The sequence below is a fragment of the Centroberyx affinis genome, unplaced genomic scaffold (assembly GCF_046629955.1).
Source record: "Centroberyx affinis isolate AG114_WGS23_722 - 3 ecotype Tasmania unplaced genomic scaffold, CSIRO-AGI_Caff_v1 ptg000398l_1, whole genome shotgun sequence".
In the NCBI taxonomy this organism is placed as follows: Eukaryota; Metazoa; Chordata; class Actinopteri; order Beryciformes; family Berycidae; genus Centroberyx; species Centroberyx affinis.
In genome coordinates, this window is record NW_027279066.1 from 390,589 (window position 1) to 396,588 (window position 6,000).

Sequence of the window (6,000 nt, forward strand, 5' to 3'; positions counted from 1 at the left end):
CTTGGCTCACAGCCTCCCATAGGAGCACTCTGCATGAAGAGCGTTGGCTTCAGGACGCTCTCCTCTCACACTAGCGAAGGAGATAGCATAAATTACATCAGCCTGAGCCCTGCAGCACCGCACAAGACAGCAGACACACAGAGATAGAGAGAGCAAGAGGGGGAGAGAGAGAGAGAGGGAGGAGAGGGAGGAGAGGTAGGGAGAGGATGAGGAGGGAGAGGGCACAGGGAACGTGACAACAATCTCAGGATGAGACAGGAGGAAGGAACGAGTGCCACAGACTAAAAGACAGAGGTTAGGAGGAGAGCGACATGAGGGGGAAGAAAAAGAGAGAGGGGTTGGAGGGAAGAGAGAGTGACACATACAACAATGGCTGATAGAATATATATAAAAACAGGAGAGCGAGAGACAGATGAGGCTTGTCATCTGAAGGTGACCACTGCTAGACTCTGGGAGCGATCCGACTTGGACTCTTGCAAAGTGCTTTTTCTCCTGGCGACATAACAGTAAAATAGCTGATATTCAGATTAAGCGTTACAGCTAAGAAAAATGAATTCTCTTGGTCCAAGATAAAGGCTGGAGTCACTCACGCTTTATAATAAAAAGAGGGCGTAGGGTCACAGGCTCAAGATTCTTTATGTGTCAGCTGATATTTTCCGAGACAAAATGGGAAATTTTCTTCCAGTCTACAGGTTGTCTTAAGTCTTAACATAAGCCTCTTTTGAGATAGAGTTCATTGTAATTGAATGGTAATGGTGCATTGTGGTTAATCCCTGATGCCACCTATTTTTTTTTTTGCTAGACTTGTTTTTAGGATGACAGTTTATTCTAAGAAATATATCCATGGTAAGAAATGTAATCTAATGCAAATGTGGGATGGTCTGCGATCCAAATTACCCAACTTGGCCTTTTTCTACACCTGATGAGTCTTATGATCTTATTTGAACACGCCCAGTTCCCAGTTTGGCAAAAATATCCTTCACAGATATCAGGTTCTTGCTTTCTTAGAGTATATTGATTATCTCAGAATATTCTCATGTAGCAGCCTCTAGAAAAAGATTGTGTGAAAGATATGCAGACTATGATATCATCGCAATTTCTTCTTAAGAGACACCTGGGAATGTGTCAGTCAAACGAATGTGTAATATTGTTGAAGGACTGGAGTTCCAGCTACTTTGTTAATAACTACCGATAAAGTCTGAAATGACTTCTATACAGCAGTAAAGGGAATCTTAAACTGGGATCATGTAGCATATTACTGTTTACAACTGTTGATTAGAACGCTAAAAAGTGTGTAATTCTATCAACTCCTCTAAATATGTACTTTGTCACAAACACTGTGACACATTTTTGTGTTAATAAACCATTAGCCTTGAATATAAAATGTGAAATACCATAAAATAAGGGATGAGGCTAATGAGAGGAAGGGATTAGTGAAGAAGGGACATGGGAAGCTCAGATAGAGAGTGCAACGCTTTCAGGGAAAGCCGTTATTAGGGAGGAGCAAAACAGCATCTTAATTTGGTCTAATAATTGCAGGCGATGTGTTTGTAAACCAGCGATGGATACTGTAGTATTAGTCGACAAAGAAGAAGTCCTAATTAACATTTTCTCCTCGCCCAGCTGTCTGAGCGCACCTCTGTATTTACAGCTCGGGAGGCTGGGTCGCACCACGTCTCAACTTTCATGATAGGTGAACCTCGCTCTGCATAATCAGCCAGGATCAAAGCGGAATACAGACTGGCTCAGGAGAGGCTGCAGATGTCACACACAAGCCGTGTAGGGACCTTTGAAAGTTTAAATGGGCTGTTGTAGGTTGTTTTTATTATTAATGAATGCTAATATAATAGTTTTCAAAAGTTACTCTCATAATGGCTGTATATCACACTGACCAATCAACTTCTTTTGTTTTTCAGATTACACTATAGACACAAAGAAAGTGAAATTTATTAATTTGCCAAACCATACCGGGCCTCTGCGTCTAGATTCTACATTTGCCTAATTTGACTCATGTTTATGCAATGAGAAAATGTCAAATTCTGACAAGGGGAGCAGCCAATTTACATGAATGCATATACACTCTATGAAAAAGCAGAGCTACTGTCTAACAAAACTGTACCACCACATGAAGTTTGCATACTAATGAAAGTGTCTGTTTGTGTTTATCAATACTGCCTCAACAATATCTGCCAGCCTCTCCAAGGAAACCTCAAAGGCAAAGAGGAGATTCACAAGCTCACAAGGATTTTGTGTAGGAATGTGACGCAGTCTAATTTAACATCAATGCTCTATAGTGGAGAATACAGTAGAGACAATTCCAAATCCACACTTTTACCCTGTCATCCACCTCTAATCTCATCTCACCCTGCTGATAAATATCAAGTCCCCTGAATAGTCGATCATAAGAGCCAATCATATCCATCCACATTAATACCCATACTCGATGTGAATGTCAACCCCAAGAAGCAGCTGTCAGAACATGCATCAGTGGATCACGAGTGAACTTGAGGAGAATCCTAATAACGGCGTGGATATCAGTGTCAGAGACTTACGTGCTCATTTCACACACGTCAAGATCGCTAGGACAATCAATTCTTTCATTTGGCTTGCTTTGCGATTCAATCACTCTGGCTTCACATCTGTTCTGGTCACCGCACACCTAATCATCTGTGTGAGGGAGATGATGGAGAATGAGATGTGCGAGGTGCTGTGGTTGCTTAGATTCAAAATTCCTATAACAGGCCTTTGTGTTCAAAGAGGCTCCCATTAAAGGGCTGTCTTCGCAAAATTGTCTGTGACCCTTTGGTTGATGAACTTCACAGAGAAAAGTCTCTGTGGAGTATGACAGTATGGATGTTTAGTAGGTGAAGTTATGAAATGACTTGAGGGATAGAATTGCTATAAAATTGATGGCATTAAGTAAGTTGCCTTTGTTTACTAATGGAAGACAGAAACAACTCGCCACTTCAGAAGGCTATGGAACAAATTAACACATTTTCAGATCAGTTTTAACAAAACAGGTGTCCAATTTATCCCTGTATTCCATTTTGAACACTGCGAAAAACATCCATCTTAAAGAGTCATTTAGTCTCATATTCAGAATCAGATCAAATTCAGAATTGAAATTGTATTTTTCTTAAAATAAGAGAACAATTCTGCCAATGGGATGAGATAACTCCACAACAACACGCAGTTTCACCTGTTTCGGGAATTTTCTAGAAATGAGAAATGTCAATATCTTGAAACAAGTCAGAAAAAGTCAGATCACTGCACTACTATCAACAAAAAGACACTTCAATCTACAAAATTCTTGAAACAAATTCATTTGCACTGGAAACAAGTGAAATCATCTAACCCCATTGCCAGATTTCGTCACTTGTTTTAAGAAAATTACAATTGTGGGACTCAATAATGGACTAAATGACTTGTTAAGATGGAGATTTTTGCAGTGAAGAACATATTGCAGTACTTTTTTACCCAAGTGTTGTTTCACATGCTTAATATATTCATAGTTTCTAGTACAAGATGAAGCTTTAATCTCTCCCACCAAAAATTTACCTTGACTGGATAACAAGTTTCACTAAATTAGACGTCTCACAGCACATGCACAGTGCTTGTTATGAGCTGTGGAGAGGATAATTGTTTATACATAAGATAGCTATCTAGCTAAATATATCTCATTAAATTCAGACACTGCACTGATACTGTAACTACGGTTTGGCAATTTCAATGTCTGCTTGCATCATCTATTAATCTGAAGCTTTTTAGCATTTTATGGTGAGTTTATGAATACTGACTAAGTCACCTAGATGAACATATGTGTGTGTTTGTGTGTGCGTATGTGTGAGTTTTCTGAATGTGTTTCTAACCTGATGGGAAATATTAGCGCCTTAAACTGACTAAAGGTGGCATTGATCCCAAAGTAACAATGATTCTAATTGTATCAGACACCAGAGACAGAAATCAATGTAATATTGATAGAAAAACTGGGGAAGCTTTGCGGCTCATTCTCATTGTTTACCCACACCACTGACTGAACACTGCTGCTTGAATAGGATTTATGTTAAGCTATGTTAAGCAGCTGGTTTGAGTCCCACATGCGCATCGGTCAGCTAAGCACCCTGACCCTGCCAAAAACAGCATGACTGTATTATCACATTTACAGAAAACATATATCACACTACCCACACTTTCCCGTTAGCTTTGTGCTCCAGCGTTTAGCAGACTTACCAGCAGAAATAATTCATTCAGAACGGGAGAGGGCCACGACTGATTTACACCTCCTAAATTGTGAATGGCTGACTGCCATTCAGAGGATACAGACATCCAGACAACGTATTAATATATGGGACATCTGATAACTTGACTTTTCCTAAGACAAAGTACTGGCTTTTTGGGTTTCAAAAATGTTTTATTATACAGCACATTCACATTACAGAATATTTACTGGCTTTTTGGGTGAGAAGTAAAACTGATAAGTCTAACTTCCATGATGAACAGTATCTCCAAGTGTCAAAAGAATAGATCATATCTTCAAAGCAAATGGATGTACTTTGTTTCCATGGGAAGCAATGCCTATTGAAGTGCGTGACAAAACACTGCAGACGTCAATAAGATAAGATAAGCTCTGTGTAGCTGAACACAGCACAGTCTGTTATTGAAAATCCTCTAAGACAAGCCACTGATAAGCAAAATCCAGTCCTATGCCTTTACCGTAACACACACACATCCGCACACACAACCCCAAAGGCATGCATGTGCACACATACATGTGCACGCTCGCAGACATGTCTATCTTTGAGTCCCTCTCAGTAAGAAACGCTCATGACTGTATCAGCCTCGCCATGTCAGTCTATCTCTGGAGATGACCTCCTCTCTGCTCTCGGTTTCAAAGTCAGTCCAGATATAATCATTATCGAGCATCAGAGCCCCAAGAGATATTGCCGGCCAGATGTACGCTTGGATCAACAGCAAGACTTTGAAAGCGTACACTCACTGAAGTGGAAAGAAGTCTAACTCAAACTGCACAACGTCAACCCCGCTCCAACAAAGGAGGCAGAATCCAAACAACGCGACGCCCCCAAAACACTCAGCAGTTAGATAGATAGATTGTCTATCTAAACTCCATGATGCACCATTCACCATGGCCTGACTGTGCCCATCTGTCTTCATGCCATCCTCCAAAACAGAGACTCTGTCAATTTGCAGGCCCAAAACCTGATGCATGTTCAGGCAGGTCTCAGTCGCCTGCAGGCCGATCCTTCATCAGCCAGACAGGTGGGCAGGTGGAATCCATCAAGTATAGCATCTCAAAAACATGTCACCGTGGAGCGGGGGAAACACAGAGAAGACAGCTTGTGGATTCAGCTCATCAAACACAGTATGTTGTCAAGAAAATTGTGCCTGTGCTTACAGCATCAAGTGTTGCAAACAAAAAGGTCTGGTATGCTGTGTGAGAGCAAGAGAGTGACAAACGCAGGAGTAATTTCTGTCATCTGCCCCTCCTCCAGTCACAGTGTCAACGCCTCTCCAGAAAAGTGAATGGAGTTTTGGAGAACAAATTTAGAAAGTATCAGGCTGCAGATTTCCAGTGACAATCAAGACATTTCTGCCATCTCAGAAAATGCTGTGCTGAGCTGTTTCTCACCGGTTTCTCTTGCGGTTTTAGACAAAACAATATGTCACAGGAAATCCTCATCCTAACCTCTCCTAAATTTAGGAACAATCTACCGGATTTCTGAAAAATAACCCACTGGTTTTTTGCAACAATAACCACATCCTTGAGAAATTTGTGTCAGGTCTTAGAGCGCTACACAGCAAAACAATCTCCCCCTCACTGTTGATGCCTGTGATTGCTTTATCCTTTTAGATCCAAGTGCAGCATTTAACACCATTCTCAAATGGTTCATGTCATCACTTTATGGCAGATCCTTTTCTGTTTTTGTAGGAAATGCATCATTCTCTCAAGCCCCAAGGGTTTTAGCCCCTATACTAAATATC